General features: G+C 37.5%; 1 long non-coding RNA gene across 1 annotated transcript in view; it reads left to right on the top strand.

Annotated features, from left to right (window-relative positions):
* The window catches only part of LOC126825287 (uncharacterized), a 35,572-nt gene extending 18,928 nt beyond the window's left edge, over positions 1 to 16,644 (top strand). The window contains exons 2-3 of the long non-coding RNA XR_007681863.1: positions 15,524 to 15,581; positions 16,262 to 16,644. This is a non-coding gene — a long non-coding RNA (uncharacterized LOC126825287). The remainder of the gene's footprint in view (positions 1 to 15,523; positions 15,582 to 16,261) is intronic.
* Positions 16,645 to 21,014: the final 4,370 nt, after the last annotated feature.

Here is a 21,014-nt window from a genome sequence, read left to right on the forward strand (position 1 = left end):
TAGAATTATGGGTATAAACACGGAAAAAATCAAAGATATTTCTCGGATCGGGAGGATCCAGCATCGTGCTTTCAAAGTATAGAGAAACACCATTATTTGATTAATACGCGTAATGCTCGATTTGACCAAAATGTTTTGGGTTTTTTTGTCACTTATTTGAAAGAGATAAATCGCTAATATTAGGAACCTAGAAATTGACACAAATGGGTCGCAACGCATATAATAATGTAATATGAATGTATATAAACTGATTTACATTCAATCGTTTCCGTTTTTACTCTAATTTCAAATCAGTGTTGTTCGACGAAATACGCCAGAAGTCTCAATCGAATGGCAACCTCTAGCGTCTGGTTGTCTACTCCGATAGTATTTATTGCGCATGCTCTCCAGATAACAATATTGGGTCACCATTTGCCATGACTTGTGGTATATATCTAGCCTCGTTCTTCGAGTCCCTTGTTACAAATAGCGCTGAAACGCATTATGGTACACGATTCGTGTACCAATGGTAAAAGGTTTATTTTGTCTTAAATATTGGATATTAGAAGCTCATCTTTTCCTGGTAAGATCACAACATCAATGTTGATTTAAATTGACAAATAATTCGTGTTTTCAATGTCAAAGACTTTGGATGATACTGAGTTAGAGACTTGGCTACTTTAAAAAAGTATAAAAATGATCAGTCTAATGCCGGGCGTATATTGAAATATTAAAAGTGAAAAGTAGAATAGAACGTATATTACGTTATTTTAAGCCTTTTCAGATCTAATTCCATGTACATTTATTTCATAATATATACATCAGTAAATACTGTATTCCAATTTTATAAAATACGGAACCTGTCGGTTGCCCATTGTTACTGGTTGCGATCGTTCAAACGCTCAACTGCAAACGGTCGGAGGCTCCATTTGATGAACCAGTACGTCGCTGCATTTGTTTTAATGTCCACAGCCGGTCAAGTAATTGCACTTGTTTATAGCTGTAACCAGGCCGTAACAGAACCACATGTTAATAACTGTAACCAGCCCGACGCTTCACTTGTTAATAACTGTAACCAGTCCGACGTTTCTCCTGTTAATGGCCGTAACCAGTTCGACGCTCCACTTAATGGCCGAAACCAGTCTGGGACCCACCACTCATAGGTGGCACTGTCGTGTTTATATCGTCTGAAAAAGGGTACCACATGTTGCGAACCTTTCAATACATCATATCTTTGTCAATACTGGCCATAAACCAAAAATATGTGGATTGATATTCTTTTATTTAACTTTCATAGTACTACAAGAGTTATACATCTCAAATGACGAACATAAGCTAAAGACATGTCGGACTAACAAAATGGTTAGACTGCTTTATCGACGGGGGGGGGGGGGGGGGGGGGTGGATGGCCGAACGGTTAGCACGTGCGCGCTGTATCATAAGGCCTGTCATTGAGTCAACTGCCGTGGTTTTGATTCCCCGGTTGTACATGACATGGAGTAGGGTCGCCTGTCCAACCTCGTGGGTTTTCTCCGGGTCCCCCGGTTTCCTCCCACAGCTAAAGATCCCTACGCGCAAGCCAATTATTGAAATAAAATTGAACCATGTGTTGGTCAGGAAAAGACCTATGTTAGTCCCGAAATGACCTAGTTTCTGTCGCTTTATTGACGATTCGGGGGCCACTGGCTAGCCTGGAGGTTGCGGGTTCGAACCCGGTGTTCATCGGGATTTTCTGGCGAGGTTTCCCCTTGTCAGTGGTGCAGAACGGAGGGACTGACAAGGACAGCTGTCTAGTGGTTCGGGTGGGACGAAAACCGAGGCCCCGTGTACACATTGGCGTACACGTAAAAGATCCCGTTGAAGTTAGAATTCGATGTAAGAGTAGGCCGTAGCGCCGCTGTCGGAGCAAAATTTCCCTCATAGAACACTTTGTGGCGTATGCCCGTCGGAGCAGAACAGTTAACGTTAAACCCAATTTCATTTCATTTCATTTTATCGACGATTCCTTTCACAAACGTTTGGCAAGGGATTCAATCTATGTGACACACCTTGCCTCACTAAGATGGGCCACCAGATGTTTTACAGTAAATTAAGAAACAATTTTCAATTCACAATTTTCAAAAAATAATTCAATAGTAATTCTTTGCTAATAAATTTTATTCAAATCCTATAGAATGAACTAGTACGGCAGCTTTTTATATCATTTAGATTAAGTACAAACTGTAAAATATATAACGATACAAATTGGTGCATTGCAAACACCGAACGTCATGGACATAAATCTATTTCAAGTCTAAATTAATTTTCTTTAAAAATATGAATTAAATTTAATATTTGAAGGGGAAAGATTTACCAATTACAAGGTTGTTTGCGCTTTCGAGTATTTCAGTTGAAAGGGGGCAGAGGTAGGCGGATTAACAACAAAACACGATGAATTAAATCTGAGAGCAGCTGGGATTTGGATTCTATAACTCAGATAGAATACGATTTAAGGACTGACCCTCGTTATGCCGAGGTGAAACGGTGCATTTTATATATCAAAGGTGTTTGTATCCAGTTTCCATCAACAAAGTCGGTCTTTGATGTTTTTGTTTTGTGATTGTCATTAAGCAAGTCAGATGAATTTACATGTAACACACTAACTAAATATGATATCTTTTTGTTTCCTGGAAAACTCTTGAAATATACAAAGTCGCCATCTTTTCAGGAGAGTCACGGCTTGAAAACATGTGTTTCATTTCTGTGTAACAAATCACGTGACACGCCTTTCGTATTCAACCCAAGGCCTGTATAATACAACAACATATTTTATATGCAGTTTTTACTTCGACAAGCCAGTTATTTAGACAGCAAACAGCTCGCTTACTTACAAAATAAACCCGGCTTCCTGTCTAACCTGCAGCCCGGGAGCTTTCTTGAATTTCTGGCCTGCATTGTAGATTTTATACAAAAGGAGAATAACGGCACGTTCTTGTCGAATATCGCCCGCGCGTGCCTTGTCTCGTGCCACGTGCCTACTGCCCTTCTCACTAAAAGAAGCTTGCGCCTCGAATAAAAACCATCCGCGTTTTCAATTAGTTCTTGAACAATAGTACCAAGCAATGGGGTTATATTGAATAGGGCAGCAATAAGAGTTTATTGTCTGAATACCTGTATGGAATTCTTGTCAAAAGGGGTCATTTGGTTGAAAGCAACGCTTGGTTGATAAATCGCCCAATTTTATATTCACCTTCATAATTTGACCTTTTCACAAATTACAGGATTCACGTGAGAGAATCGTTACGATTGAAATATTAAATATAAAAGAGATTGAAAACATCCAATTTTCGTTTTTGTGCTGAATACAAACACTAATATTTCACCCCATGAAAAAAAAAGTATTAATGCATTTGGAAGTTTTTGTATAGTGGGTATTGTTCAAGAGTCAATTATAATACCCAGTCGAAGTTGAAGTCGACTTAAACCCCATAATAACTGTCATTTGTTCATTTTCATCCGCCTAATTTAAACATTTTTAACATGATTTTTTTTTATTCATTCAAAAAAAAAAAAAAAAGTTACCATGGTGCGTTGACGTTACGCTGCTGTTGTTGGCGGTTTGATGATTTTGAAGAATACAGTCAAAGTGATCAATGAATTTCACATTTTAATGTGAAGGCTATTTTGTTTTGTTTGGAATTATAAAATGGAAAATACAAATTGACGACATATATTTATTTTAATTTTTAAATTTTAATATTACTGAGAATGAAAATTATATTATTCAATTTAGTGAATGAAAACCACGGAATAAAGGGTTTCCTTTTTTTCCACCAACCACATGTAGCTAATATTTTACTTTAAAGATACATTATGTAAAAGCTTAATCGGCCTATTGCGTGTCTTTCTTTTGGCTTCAAATATTATATAAATTATTATCTAGACATTTATTAACATGACAAGCCTTTAATCTACTCTCCCGACCATCAAACGGTGATAACTTCGCTCAGAATAAAGTAATTTGAATGATATTTCCAATATATTCAATATATTTTTATACTATTATAACAAGAACGACCAGCTCTTTATCTAAATCTTACATAATGCATCCTTAATTTATGCTTAGTTATGCCTTTGGAATGACCCTCGTTATTTCGTATTTTAAGAAAATAAAACGAAATAAAAGAAGGATAGATATTTCATATCGCAACTAGTTCAACATTGTAGTTATTGGGGTCGGGGTAGTCCAATGACTAGTGCTTGTCAAAGTGTGCCTACTCGTTCGCCTACTCGTTCGGATGGAACGAAAAACTGGGGTCGATTTGTGACGCACTGATGTGCACGTAAGAGAGAGAGAGAGAGAGAGAGAGAGAGAGGGTTGGAGAGGAGGGTTTAACGTCTACTCGACACAAACTAGGTCATTTCGGGACTAACATATGTTCAAATTTCATTTCAATAATTCGCTTGCGTATGGGGGTCTTTAGCAGTGGGAGGAAACCGGAGGACCCGGAGAAATCCCAGGAGCATGGACAGGCGACCCTAAACCTACTACAAGCGGGGAATCGAAACTACGCCAGTTGAGTCAATGACATACCTTATGATACTAAGATGAGTAGAACTTGCATGCAAAGTTGATGATTTGCCGACAGATTAGATACCAAACTAGCATTTGTAATCAATTTCGGTTATTGATAGAAATTGACATCACCATGGGTTGATGTGTGACTTTAATCACGTTGTTTTTATTAGATCAAGATTTCTTGATTCGTATGTATATATGATTAGCCAGGTGTCTAGAACTATCTATATCAATAGGGTTACTGCTATATGACAGGTGTGGGGGGGATGAGGGTGGATGGCCGAATGGTTAGTACCTGCGCGCTGTATCATAAGGTCTGTCATTGAGTCAACTAGCGGGGTTTCGATTCTCCGGTTGTACGTGACAAGGAGGAGTAGGGTCGCCTGTCCAGCTTCGTGGGTTTTCTCCGGGTCCTCCGGTTTTCTCCCACTGTTAAAGACTTCTACTCCTCTATATATGACGGGTGTTTAGAACATAACCTTCCTGGAGCTACTGTAAGTGCGACGGGATAAAAAGATGAAAACATTTAAAGATGCAAGGTTTAGAGAAATGAAATGAAATGGGGTTTAACGTCCTACTGTTCTGCTTCGAATTTGGCTAATGAAGACGGGCATACGCCATACAGTGTGCTATGAGGGAAATTTTGTCCGTATAGCGGCACTACGACCTACTCTTATATCGACTTCCAACTGCCAAGGGATTTTTTACGTGCACGTCAATGTGTACACGGGGACCTCGGCTTTTCGTCTCATCCGAACGACTAGACAGCTGGCTTTGTCAGACCCTCCGCCCTGCATCATTGACAAGGGAGAACCACGTCGGAAAATCTGGATGAACTTTCTCGGCCAATGCAGGGATCGAACACCCGACCTCCAGGCTAGCGAGCCAGCGTCTACCCACTTAGCCACCGTGATCTCTAGGTTTAGAGAAAGGTCTCGCCGTTCGTGCTATAATAGTTCAAAAATAGATAATTCAAAATTAATATATTGAAAATTTCTTTCAAATTACTTCATTCCGTGAGAAGTTATGAGTGTTTGGAGTTTTGACAAAATGTAGCATAGATTGTTTATAATCGTAGTAACGGTACTTGAGAATCAGGACTAAGTCTCGATTATCTTTTTTATCGTTAAACTCTTAAATAACCGCTGTGTTCAAATCTACATAAAATCGGACCCATCCGATGTAATGACCCAGAGAGTTGATTATAAGCTTGTCATGTTAATAAATGTTTAAATAATAATTTGAAGCCAATTTTTGTTTTATTAAAAAAGCGCGTGCAATAGGTAGATTTAGCTCTTGCATAATGCATCTTTGATATGTGTTTGATGCGTTCAAAATATTAAAACATTTAAGATGTGATTATATTTGAATATATGTTTGGTGCGTCAATGAATGATATGCATTTTATTAAAATATATTTGGCAAGTTATTTATTATACTAAAGAAAGCGACAGGGAGTAAAGCCCTGGGTCAGAGATCTGGTGTATATTCCAGCATTTATTAACATATAAAATTAATTTAATATTGATGTGCACTGAATTTTGCTAATAATATATTCATGTTGAATTTTTCAAGGGTTATGGTAACATATTTTCCAATAAATTACTACTTTTATTTTATTTGTATGTATTGTGTTACCTGTGGGTGATATATACCTGTTGAACAGGTGCCCGTATTGTTTATTATAGATTATACATCAACGTATCCATTATCTGTCATAATATATACTTGATTGGCAGTTCATCTGACATGTACCGATTGTTGTTTAACACGTTTATAACCTGTTTGTCGATCGGTGTTTGTGTTATTAATCCAGTATTTCAATATTACTATACTCCCCAATAATCCGACACCTAGATAGCTCGACAGAACAGTGAGTGCGACGTCTCTGCAGTCCAGCACCTCATAGTTCGACAGAACAGGGAGTGCGACGTCTCTACAGTGCATCACTTCATAGTTGGGCAACTCAGTTTGTCGATCGGTGTGTGTGTTATTAATGCGGTGTTTCCATATAGCTATACACCCCAAAAACCACCACCTCGATAGTCCGATACTATGATGGCTCGTTTGCGCGACAGTACAGCACCTCATAGTTCGAAAGCCCAATCGGCGTAAGGTCTCAATATTGCCCAACAGCCCAATGACTGAGACGTCTCAGCTGTCCGACAGTCCTGCACTTCATGGTTCGACAGAACAGTGACGGCGACGTCTCATTGTCCGGCAGTACGGCGCCTCATGGTTCAAAAGCACAGTGCGTGTGACGTCACAATTGTCCCAAAGCTCAGTGGGTGCGACGTCTCAGTGCGACAGACAGTCCAGTGGGTGCAACGTTTCAATAGTCGATCTTTTACATTAACTGAAATGAACCGTTGTTATTGAAAATATAATAAATGAATTTCGGTAAAAAAATTAACTGAATTTTGGAATAAAATTAACTGAATTTCGGAACAAAATTAACTGAATTTTGGAATAGCATAGAATGAATTCCGGAATAAAATTAAATGAATTTTGGAATAAAATTAAACGAATTTTGGAATAGAATAGAATGAATTTTTAAATAAAATAGAATTTATTTGAAATAAAATAGAATTTATTTGAAATAAAATGAAATTAGTTTTAATTAAGAGTATAGTCTGATTGTTAGATTAGTTATCTTATTTAAATATTTTAGTTTATTTATGGAAGAGGTTTTTTTTAATAATTAATATTTATTTGATTTTGATTGAATTTATTAATTAGAAAAAAAATTGCACCTGTCGTTTTTGATTTTATTTTGTTAACAACACATTGAATATCTATTAATTTTGATATATGGACATGTTTTATTAACAAAGAGTAATTGAAATTAAATGGGGTTTAACATACTACTTTTTTGTGCAGACGGGAATAAAGTAATTAAAATGAAATGGGGTTTAACGTCCTAGTTTTCTGCACCTACCAGAGTATGGAAAAGGGAACAGAGTATTGAAATGGGGTTTAACGTCCTAGGTTTCTGTGCTGACTATAGGCGGAGACAGGCGGGAATAGAGTACTGAAATTGGGTGGAACATTCAATTTCTCTGCACCGACTAAATATTAGGTTATATTGTGTTGTCAAATTCCCTTGTATATATTGTAACACTGTATTAACGAGAGAGAGAGAGAGGGGGGGGAGAGAGAGAGAGAGAGAGATGGGGTTTAATGGCCACTCGACACAAACTAGGTCATTTCGGGGCTAACATATGGTTTAATTGCGCGTAGGGGTATTTAACAGTGGGAGGAAACCGTAGGACCCGGAAAAACCCACGAGGTTGCACAGGCGATCCTACTCCTTGTCACGTACAACCGGGGATTCGAAACCCCGCCAGTTGACTCAATGACAGGCCTTATGATACAGCCAGTGGCGGCGCCAGCCGTCGGTGATTGGAGGGGCAAAGCTGGGGCAAAGTCCAAGGTTAAGGGGGCTAAGGCACGAGCTTCAACTAGGGGTAGGGGGCCTCCCCCAGAAAATTTTGAAAAACAGGTTGCCGGAAATGCATCCTGGCAGTATTTCAGGCACTGATCGATGAGGTAAAGTGTCAAACGAACGGACTTGCGAATCACGACGAAGGCCACTCACGAGCGTCAAAGTAGGGAGTCCTCCCCCAGAAAATTTTGAAAAATAGACTGCCGGAAATGCTGTCTTACAGTATTCCCAGGCACCGATCCTCGAGATAAATAGATCTGACCAGATACCGTCCGTCGCCTGATCACTAGTTTATCCAACTAGAGAACAAAATGTCAAACGAGTGGACTTGCGAACCTCAACGAATTCCTCTTGTGAACGCCAAAGTGGCGAGTCCATTGGGGACCTCGCCAAGAAAATTTTGAAAAATAGACTGTCGGAAATGCTCTACAACATGCAAGTTTATGACTGAGTGGGGGTGTGGGATTTATTCACCGTAGAATGTATTGATTACCGAAACGTATCACAAATACTTTTTTTTATTTTCTAAAATTATTGGGGGGGGGGGCAAACAGAGGGCAGACCAGATTAATGGGGGGGGGCAAATGCCCCCCTTGCCCCCCCCCCCCCTGGCGCCGCCACTGGATACAGCGGCCATCCAACCGCCCTGTATTAACGATAGATGTAAATAGATGTAAATAAAATACTGTTTATACCATATACTTATTCTTGTATGTTGTGGTTTAATTTGACGAGGGCTAACTCCATATCATCCACAGTCTTCGACATTGCAAACAATCAACATTGATGTTGCTATCTTACCGTGAAAAGATGGGCATCTGATATCTAATATTTAAGACAAAATAAAAAATTTTAAAAATTGACACACGAATCGCGTGCCAGAGTGCTTTTGAGTGCCATTTGTAATGATGTGATTTGATGAACCGAGGCTAAACATATTCCACAGGAGAATACTACATAGGCGTAGATTGAAATAACTAGACGCCAAAGACTATCATTCAATTTGAGCTCTTCGCGTATCTCGCCGAACATAACTGATTTGAAATTAGAGTAAAAACAGAACCGTTTGAATGTAAATCAATTTATATACATTCATATTACATTATTATATGCGTTGCGGCCCAGGACTTAGCTCCTTTTAATATATGTATAAATAATTGGTATTTTTATTGCTAAAACTTCTAAAGTGTAGAGAGATGTGTGTGAGAGAGAGAAAGAGAAGAGAGAGAGAGAGAGAGATGGGGTTTAACGTCCACTCGACACTAACTAGGTCATTTCGGGACTAACATATGGTTTAATTTTATTTCAATAGGGGTCTTTAACAGTGGGAGGAAACCGGAGGACCCGGAGAAAACCCACGAGGTTGGACAGGCGACCATACTCCTTGTCACGTACAACCGGGGATTCGAAACCACGCCAGTTGACTCAATGACAGGCTTTATGATACAGCATGCACGTGCTAACTATTCGGCCATCCAACCCCCCTAGAGAGATGTGAACAGGGCCCAACGAATGGATGCCATGGGGTTTAACCTCCCACTTTTCTGCATCAACCGGGATAATGATGACGGGCATACGCCTTACAGTGTACTATACGAGCGAAACGCGACTGTCGAGTGTTTTGTTACGTCTACGCCAACGTATACACGGGGCCTGTTTTGGGTGCCACCTGAACGTGTAGACGCTGTTTCTTGCCCGTCCCCGTCCTGCATCACTGCTAAGGGGAACAAGCGCTGGGAAATGCAGTAGAATTTTCTCGGCCAATACCGGGGTCGCTCCCCGGACCTCTTGGTTAGTGGACCAGGGCCTTACTCACTGATCCACCGCGGCATCCTTATCCTTTAAAACAGTCTCTCTCCCTGATGTGCACGCCAATGTATATACGAGGGATCTGGGTTTTTCGTACAATCCGAAGAACAAGATACTGGCACCACAGTCCCGAGGATCTTTCTCAGCAAACATTGGGATCGAACCCAGAAACTCGCGTCAGTAAAACAACTTGGCTGCCATGATCAGTTTGAGGGAAATATAATATATTTTTTTTAAATTGTTAATATGACCATGTAAATATGATCAGATTTTCTATTCAATATGTTATGAAGGGTCGGGGAGGTTAATGACTCGATGATAATCTTATGATAATATAATAATTCATTTATCAAGTTCACAGTTTGCACCTGAGTGTCGGTAAAGATGAAAGGGATTTAAGATAAAGGTGTGATGGTTATCTCTATATTATAGTATATGTGATTGTTGAGTCTCATTAAAATTGTTTTAAAGGGTTTTTACCCCATCTAATGAGACTGGATGTCGTGTTAGTTGACAGCTAAGATAGCTAATAAAGCCCCGTTTGGGAGAGTCTGATCGATCGAATCAATAGTCTTGGTTTATCAAGTGCCGGTCTTCTTGTCGATTCATTGATCTAACCGCTAATGAGTGGAGTGTAAATCAAACGGTGAAAAATTTTCTCCATCGTTTCGTTAAAAATTCTTCAAATCCACAAATTCTGTCAGTTGTTTTTTCTACAAATATATTGTCTGAAAATTCACTGAAATTTCTTATAAATTGACATTAAAGCTCATTACCGATAAAAACACGTGATGTACAAATGTATAATTTGTCAGTCGTTGTCAACTTTTCTTTCTTTCTTATCTGACAATTCGGTAAAATATTTTTAAAAAAAGTTATCAACATTCACAAAAAAACCCAAGTCGTAAAAATTAAAAGCCACAAAATTAAAAAAATATTATTGAATTGTTTCTCCTTTCTTTTTTTAAATCCCCAAAATGTAGATAAAAAAATTATTGATGATTTTGTATGTGGAGTACAGTCTTTGTTGGGGTTTTGTTAAGTAAATGTATCGTTCATATTATCAGTGTAAACCAGAATACAAAATATAGGATCCACGGTTGTACGTGACAAGGAGTCGGGTCGCCTGTCCAACCTTGAGGGTTTTCTCCGGGTCCTCCGGTTTCCCCCCACAGCTAAAGACCCCTAGGAATTATTGAAATAAAATTGAACCATATGTTAGTCCCGAAATGAGCTCTTATATCGAATTCCAACTGCCAAGGGATCTTTTACGTGCATTCCAATGTATACACGGGACCTCGGTTTTTTCGTCTCATCCGAAGGACTCGACAGCTGTCCTTGTCAGGCCCCCCGTTTTGCATCACTGACAAGGGGGACCCACGCCGGACGTAAACGAACCATTGACAGCTTGACAGTTGGAATTCAAAATAAGAGTATAAAAATATTAATACAAAAACACAACACAATTTATATGGGAGACAATCACTTGTTTGTGTACTTATAGCACAACGTTTCGACAAGTGTTCTCTTATCGTTTGTGCCGGGGGGGGGGGGGCTATTTGCGCATTCGTTAAATTCCACTTAAGGATTATATATATAAATATACAATTTACAACAACATAAATAGACAATTCAAAATAATAATTTACAACATTATCGAAAAATACTAGTCAACGTGCACTCCACCCCCACAACAAGAAAAAAAAAATACAAAACAACTGAAAATTACATTTGCCATACCATCTAACCACTACAGTCAACATTTCATTTATCTTGTTGCCCGGCAAAGTGCACTTGAAAAATAAAACAATTCTTTTTTTTTATTTTTAAATGTCATTGTTTGAAAATAGTGTACGTGATAATTTTACTACCAGCATCGTCGCCATCTTCTGCTTATTAAATAAACGGTTTATTTCTGCGAAATATTAAATTTAATCACCATTATTTGCACAAAAAAACTTGATAAAAGCTTCTAAAAGCTTGATGTCTACTTGAGTCTGGTCGTAATAGGGTGGTGTTTTGTGCGGGTTATACTTGGCCAAACGACGTCATGATAATTCGGCTTTCTGTTAGTTCGGTACTTAGTAGGTTCTCTACGACCGATAACAAAGAAGCGTTTCAACAACGTCGTAGTTTGTTGACTGAAGGGCTCCTCTGGTACCCTTTAAAGTACTCCACCATTTTGTGCCTGTGAAAAAAGTGAACATGGGTTAATTATAGTTCTAACATTCGTTTTTAGTGAAATCTTCCGATCAAAATGTTGGGTCTTTTATTCATTTGATTTAAGATAAACGAATTTTGTGTTAAGGATCGAGAGGTTTAGATAAAACGCATTCTGTACACAGAGAACAAGCTACTCTACTTCGAGAATAGACCTCTGCCCTAAATGGCCACCATATCCAACAATTATAATACTGTTTTATAATGTGGTCTTACTCTGGTTCACATATGTTATACACAAAAAGACTAATTAAAACTGTTTAATTTTTATTATCTGAAAGCCGAATATATACTTCTCAAAATTCTCGAAATATAGTTAGTGTTTTCGACTAAGACTTAAAATGTTGGTCAACTAGCTTAGTGTCTGTTCTCAAGCGGAGCTAATTGTAGACCGGTAGCGTAAGTTTAGTATGGATAAAACGCTGGACCGAAAACGTTAAGTCTGGTTCCACCTTGTCGGTGATACAAAATTGAATAGTTCCGAATGATCTAGTAGGTGTTGAGTGGATGTGAAACATCATGTTGTATGGAAGCGCATTGGGGTCAATAGCACGAAATATATCACTCCCCTCCCTCCCGCCCGCCACCAACCCGTTCCTGAATGCCTGGCGAATGTCTCCCTGACTCACCAACCACCTGTCCAATGCTCTGCATGCCACTGACAATAATATACCTAGCAACGAACCAGTCGATGGTATCGTAAAGATGGGGGACGGTGTTCTAATAAGTTTGAGGCTTCCAGACCTCCTTGACTTAATATTTCATCTAGACTTTTGAGGGGGGTTGGATGGCTTAGTGGTTAGCACGTGCGCGCTGTATCATTAAGTCTGTCATTGAGTCAATTGGCGTGGTTTCGAATCGCTGGTTGTACGTGACAAGGAGTAGGGTCGCCTGTCCAACCTCGTGGGGTTTCCTCCCACTGCTAATAAATAAAATTGAACCATATGTTAGTCCCGAAATGACCTAGTTTGTGTCGAGTGGACGTTAAACCCCATTTCTCTCTCTCTCTCTCTAGACTTTTGAATCAAAGACGGTGTAGTAAAGATGATACTTGCCTAGCGGAATTATTACCAGGACGGTGTTCTAATAAGTTAGAGACTTCCAGACCTCCTTGACTAAATGTTTCATCTGGACTTTTTGACTCAAAGACAATATATTTCTAACTGTTTTATAAATTAATCTCTCAGAGTTTTAGATATTTGTTCAGGCGATGTATTTCTGGACTTGAGTCAATCCGGACAACACACCTCCGACATCTTTATCAAACTTGGGTCACTTTTTTTATCGTCAGATTGTTTGAATGGTGGTCTTGTAGAACGTTTCAATATTACCATCTTTCTTTGATGATAAAAACAAATTATACTCTGGCTCATTACTCGGGCCAAATTCCCTTTTAATTCCAAAATTGGACAAAGACAATCCAACCGATATTAAAAGCCAGTGTTTCCTCAAGCGCTAGTCCACGTTGCATATAAATGCACTTTATGGCCCGAAGGTATACGAACAAAATTGTTTTACTTTCAGAAATGAAAAGATTTTCTAGCGAGGTAAATTCATCCGTATAGGTTGAACAAGTTCTACATAAGAGCTAATTAAACAAACGGGCTGCCATATCGCTTGCTTTTACCGCCATTTCTTTTGTCTTGCGACTTTCAGGTAAAATTTGTGTAGAGAATTTCTAAGCTTTTACCGACATTTGATTTCAAGTCGTCATTAATCAACAAATGAAAGCGATCTAGGTTTAGTTTCAGTTCCTCCATTTACGGATAGAACGACGATAAGGGGGGTTTATTTACCTAACTTCGACGCGTCTTATTCGTCATAAATTGCCATTATGACCAGATAATAGGCCCCGACGACAAAAAGCTGTACATTTAGCCAAGGAAAACAGGGATAGAGTAAAGAGTATTTAGTTTGCAAACAAACTCCATTACGGCCAGGCTTTAGAAAGTGTTCCTGTTGAATAGTCTTCTCTAAGACAAAAACAAATATGAGGCCGCATCTCTCTAATGTGTCATCAAGCAACACTAGTAAACCTATACATCACAGAAAGACACGGGCTTATTTATTTATTATAGTTTGTCATTTAGATATATCACAAGCAAACACGATAACAAAAACACATTTTAAACATATTTTTATTGTAGTGTGGCATTTATATATCGCAGACAAAAACACATTTTAAATATTCTAACATCACAAATAGTTTGTCTATTATCTTCAATTTGGATTACTACCACGATAACACAATACAATTTAAACATTTTAGCATTATAAATACTTTATCTATTTTCTTAATTTGGATTATTTCCACCGAACTAATGCCCGAGTCTTTTTGTCTTATGTTTTATTACGCTCGTTAAACAAATCGCTTTCTTTGTTCAAGATATCTGGTTGTGAATTTTGAGACCATATATTTTTTTCTCTCTCGAAATGAATAACGTTGTTTTCATAAAATTTCGATTTTTAAATGGCGTTGAATAACAGTTTCTATAGTTTGTATTATTTTTTCTTACGTAACTGGAAATCTTCCATAAAACTTTATTTGGTTTACAGAGATAAAAGTTATAAAATAAATATCTGTTTAATTATCTTTTAATTGGTAAAATCTTAATTTCTAATGGACAATGGTGTCTAAACGCGAAACAATAATACATATATTATATTCTGAGAGAGAGAGAGAGAGAGAGAGAGAGGGGGGGGGAGAGATGGGGTTTAAAACGTTCAATCGACACAAACTAGATCATTTCGGGATTAACACATGGTTCAATTTTATTTCAATAATTCGCTTGCGCGTAGGGGTCTTTAGCAGTGGGAGGAAACCGGAGGACCCGGAGAAATCCCAGGAGCATGGACAGGCGACCCTACTCCTTGTAAGGTACATCCGGGGAATCGAAACCACGCCATTTGACTCAATAACAGACCTTATGATACAGCACGTACACGATAACCATCTATCTCTCTCTCTCTCGGTTGAAAAATTATTGTCTCGATATCATCAGTGACTGGCTTAAAATAATAATATTGTTTCTTATTTATATATTTAAAACATACTACAATATGATCATCTACAGACTTGTTGAATCTTACAATCTTCCATGTCCGTCTATTTTAGCCTGGTTGGTTTAGAAATGTAGGACTTTATAAAACTTATTTTAATTTATCATCTGAAACTTAACTAATTTCTAAAAACCTTTGAAACGTTTAATGAGAGAGAGAGAGAGAGAGAGAGAGAGAGAGCGAGAGAGAGAGAGAGAGCTATTATTCAGGAATATCGAAAAAACCGCAGCTTATACCCTTAGAATTTTTCAATTAACAGGCATATTGAAATTTAATATGAGTAAAAGCTGTTTAGAGACAGCATATTATTATGGCTTGCATAGACTTACTATCATTTTAAGAAATAGAACGTCAAATGATGTTATTTATAAAATACATTATCCGGTTAAACAGCTTCAAACATTTAAAAAATATTTTATGTTTCATTTACATGTGTATTTTTAATATTGTAGGTGTACATTACCGTATACAGACTGTGGTGAAGTTCGGGCGTTAAATTGTATAGAGGAGGTAAGTGTCTAGTTGTACAGTTATTTTGTTTGGGATGTTAATTTAATTTTAATTGCCGATCATGACCAGTTCTGGCACCGGTTTTACAAATCATTCTCAGATTAAAGTTAAGAATTTACTTTTAATCACTGTTTATGAGAAATATCTTTGACCCAGAAACACAAAAAAATGCGCATAGTTTCTTTGATTCATTAAAACAAAAAAAGTTTTATAAAGGTTTATTTTAGTTAAAATAAGGCAAATCTTTTGAGTAAATTTTTTGCTTGGTTCAGAATATTGTATGGTAAATATTCGTTCCCTATTAAATTGGTCAGCAACAAATTACATTTTTGGGGATTAAGTTTAGAAATTAGAATTTCATCTAAAAATAGAAGTAAAATCATGATATTTTATAATTGGTGGAGATGCTGGTGGTTATCCATTCTATACAATATATAATACAGACGGTCATTGTCAAACTGAGATATTGTATTTTACCAAAAAAAATAGTGAAAGACGTTTTAAAATTTACGGACAGGCATTGTTCTGTAACCAAAACCACTTGGACCCTGTAATGGAGTCAAAATCATAAACAATATGGAAACTGTAACGAAATTTTACAGACGTTACTCCTTTAACAAATAGACAATTGCCTTAAACATATCTGAATTTAAAAAATATATTTATCTTTTTTTTTTCAGTAGATGGTGACAGGAGAGTGGTACTCACATGTGTTTTATTTCAAAGATGAAGATAAGTAAAAACTATAAAAAGAGCAAAAAACCAACTGATGTAAGAATCGATAATCTTTAATGATTAAATTATTCTCGACAATATATAAACTTAACTGGAGAGAATGAGATCGAATAAAACCATACAAAAACAATTGAACGACAGGAACCAGGTTTTATTGTGATCAAGTAGTGATCGAAAAACTAACATCGAATTTATTTCCAACTCGTCGCTTCAGTAAATACTTCGGAAGAATGCGGTTGTGTCTAAAATGCGAAATGGCAAGTGTTGCGTACAAATGTTGGAATTGATTTAAAGGAAAACGGATCGAAATAAAGATGAGTAATAAGAATTGGATTGTGTTTTGTTTCAAGAGGAGTATTAAGTTATCGGGAAAATCAACAAGGGGAATATCGAATTTAAATATATAACGCCATCTTCTAAACTCTCGCACTTGTCCATGTTTAACTGACCCCCGATAGTTAATTAATAATTAACAAAGGAGTAAACAATTAAAGGAGTTTATTTGTATTAAAGTATACCATATCTTATATTCCCCTACGTCTATTACCATATTACATACTCTATATGTATTTAATACATACAGTACACAACAATATATTTCACAGAACCTCGGCTCCTAAACAATATATAATTCTATTTCCAGTAGAACGTGACAATTTTTTTATATTTTGATCAAGGTGTTTGACTAAACTAAAGTTGAACTTTCGATACATGTATATTCAAAATATACTTTGAATATATTCAAATTATACTTTGAATATATTCAAATTATACTTAGGTTATGATCAAAATATATACTTACTATATACTTAAATATACGCAAATTATGCTTAAAAATATTCTTAAAACATATTTAAAATATACTTTAAAAATATACTTCACTTAAAATATACTTCAAATATTATTAACTTAAAATAGACTTAACACATGCTTAACTTAAAATATACTTAAAACAAGTTAAAACTTAAAACCGGCTTAACTTAAAATATACTTAAAACATATTTAACTTAAAACATACTTTTAACTTGCTTAACATATACTTAAATTTACTTAAATATACTTAACATACTTAAAATATACTTAACATTTACTTAACGTATACTTGAAATATACTTAAAATTTACTTAAATATACTTAAATATATTCTTGATATTCTGCAAAACCAAATACATGTATTCTGTATTCAGACTAAACATGTATACTTCATAATGGTACAGAGAAACCCGGACCCATGCCTACTGCTATACTAGTTCACTAGATAATGTTTACATTTTGTCATTAGTACACATACCGGTACCTACAATATATTCTTATAACAAAACTTGATATTTTACGTAAAAATTAGTTATTAGTGCTTTATTGAAGGTCTTTATTTTGGGTTCAAATGTAATTAGCAAGAACGATCAGCTCTTTATCTAAATCTTACATAATGCATCTTTTAAAAAATCATATGTCCTGGACAGTCGCAATACTAAATACAGTTTGGAAAACAGATCAAAACTATCAGAAAAATTTATTTTCATACTTCAACAGGAAGGTTTTGATCGTTTGACAATCTACAAATTTTGCAATTTTAAAATACAGATCTATATTTCGTTTCGTTTTTTAATACTTTCGATGGCCTCCACTACATGAAGATCTGACCGGTTGCAGTGAAAGGTCGCGTCAGGGGTCATACGAGAGGCTTTTGACATTATGACGTCAGACATTTGATTAACCAATCAGCGTTCATGTTTCTAGTGGGGTGCCCACAGTTCCGTGCATCACACGTCAAGAACTCGGCGTAACAGACCGTTCCATTGGCTAATTCCTCACATCATCCAGAATGCTGGTTATAAAACACCTCTTCAAGATCCTCGTGTAGCAAAGACAAGTAAAACGAAATTTTGAACTATAAAATACGAAACGAAATAGGATCTGTGTTTTAATTAGACTGCAAATTTTAATATAGTCACCATTGTAAAGTACATTTGCTCGACTACTAATGGACGAATGCTTGTGGCGTGTGAGTAATGCACGTGCTATGATGAAATGAAATAAAAACAGGCTTACGACATGTCGTGTGCTATGAGGACAACGTTTGCCCAGACAGCAGCAGCGCTACGACCTACTTTTTTTTTCTAATTTAATGTGTACACTGGCCATCTAGATTCTAGAGCCGATCATAACTGGCCATCTGGATTCCATGGTCTAGAACCGAAAACTAAATTATTATTTTGATGTTATAGTGAAGTATGTTGTCTGTATAACCTGTCGTTTGGGGAATACTGGCTCCCCATTCTAATTCCTATTGATAAGATTATCAGAGAAACAGACGAAATTTGACAGAAAATAAAACAATTAGACGAGAAAATTAACTTTCACATTTGAGAGAGAGAGAGAGAGAAAGAGAGAGAGAGAGAGAGATTTGATTGAACGTCCATTAGACACAAACTAGGTCTTTTCCTGACCAACACATGGTTCAATTTTATTTCAATAATTGGCTTGCGCGTAGGGATCTTTAGCAGTGGAAAGAGACCGGAGGACCCGGAGAAAACCCACGAGGTTGGGCAGGCAACCCTACTCCTTGTCACGTACAACCAGAGATTCGAAACACCAGTTGGCTCAATGACAGACCTTATGCTACCTTAAAGCAATTCAACTTTAAGTCCTCGTTTCCAAATAAGGCATTAATTGTTTACATATTAGGATAATATTTCATGCTTTTAACGCATTAAAGCGATTAGGATTAAATGAACAAAGGGCGTTTCGGGGGAGGGAGATTATCTCGGACTTGCCGACGGAAAATCCGTCTCTAATGGAAGCTTCTGTTGACTTGACCCCGCACATCGATCATGTGTGGGTGCATTGACCATATTTGGGGGTGAAATCTGAGCTGACATGTCGATTTATTATCCCGCGTCAACACCATCAGTAATTAGACACAAAATTTACCAACGGATCAAACAGTTGAACGATTTCCTGATGACTTCTTACCCTAATCATACTTGGTTGACCAACCATGTAGCAAAAACACGACACGCGCCAGTCGCGTGATATTCAAAAATTCTCACGTGCCACAATTTAATCGGATTTGTTACCACGTGACTAGCGGCATTTGCGCATTTCAATTAACTTTAGAAAGTATTCATTTAAATATGGCGTTTAAATGAGCATGCGTAGATATCGTTTAATGATCTCGTGGGTAATAACCCCGGTCCCTATTTTTACACCGACGAGATTTGTTTTCCGATTTGAGGAGCGAAACCTTTAGAATGACGTTGCATAAAGTACAAGGGAAGTTGGCACAGACCTGGATTGAAATTCAGATTTCAACATGCAAACTTCATGGATTAAAATCTTATTGTTAGCCTTGCCCCCGGCGTTAGATTGGTAACACAAGGCATATTGCCAGTCATATAGAAAAATAGGCCTCGATTATTTATTAAATGATGTCCTCAGGGTATACATGTACTTTGTCGTGCCCCTTTTGGATTGTCCATATTTGAAAGGGAGCCATGGTGGTTCAATGAGTAAGACGCTGGCTCGCTAGCCTGGGGATTTCGGGTTCGTTCCAGGTGTTGGCCGAAAAAGTTCCTGGGGATTTTCCTGCGTGATTTTCCCTTCCCAGTTGTGCAGGACGGAGGGCCTGACAAGGAGAGCTGTTTGGTCGATCGAATTGAACAAAAAAACGAGTTCTTGTGTACACATTAGTGTGCACGTAAAAGAACCGTTGACAGTTGATATAAGAGCTGGTCGTAGCGTCGCTGTCCTAGCAAAATTTAAACCCAATTTCATGTCCATGTTTGAAACCACCGTGGCAAAGGTTTTCTTATTGCAAGCGAATTATTGAAATAAAATTGAACCATATGTTAGTCCCGAAATGACCTAGTTTGTGCCGAGTTGACGTTAAATCTCATTTCTCTCCCTCTTTAGCAGTGGGAGGAAAACCGGGGGACCCGGAGAAAACCCACGAAGTTGGACATAGTGACAGACGTTAACATAAAACAAATAAATTGAACAGTAATTTAGAAGACTAAAACAACAAATTTGGGTTAGATAATCTCTTGGCGTCGATGTTTGTGGATGAAATTGAAATACGTTCAAAACGTTACAGAGGCATGCATATAGCGTTATCCAATCAACAAAAACAAATGTAACTTTTCCAGGCAAAATTCTCCCTATAGCACACTGCATGACGTATACCAGTGTTCATTAGCCCGGTTGGTGCAGAAAAGAAGGACGTTAACCCTATTTCTTTCATACATACCAAAAATAATTGTTTTGGGTAAGACTTGTCGCGACTAACATATGACGCCGTGGACAACAGACCCTGTCGTGAGGCCAGGTCTAAAGGTTTTCCATTGTTCACGAACAGAGAGAGCATTGTCCCCTATCATAATCCCTATCCACTTCTCAAGACAAACTGACCACCATTAATCACTAACAGGGTGCACGTGCCACGGGGCAGACGACTGGCATGACGAGACGAATATGTAGCCCCTGTCTCCAGACTTCAACCAGGTTTTGTCACTCGCCTTTCAATGATCCCGATCAGAGCAAATTACACGTGACTGTCAGATTTTTCCGAGCTGCCACACATCAAGTCAAATTATCGTGTTAGAGAAGTTAAGCCGGTCAGAAAGCGCATTTAAAGAAATCTCTTAACAATAATAACAGAGAATGCAGTTTCCCAGTATAATGGTAGGGTCACGAGAG

This window comes from Patella vulgata, chromosome 6 (genome assembly GCF_932274485.2).
Source record: "Patella vulgata chromosome 6, xgPatVulg1.2, whole genome shotgun sequence".
Classification (NCBI taxonomy): Eukaryota; Metazoa; Mollusca; class Gastropoda; family Patellidae; genus Patella; species Patella vulgata.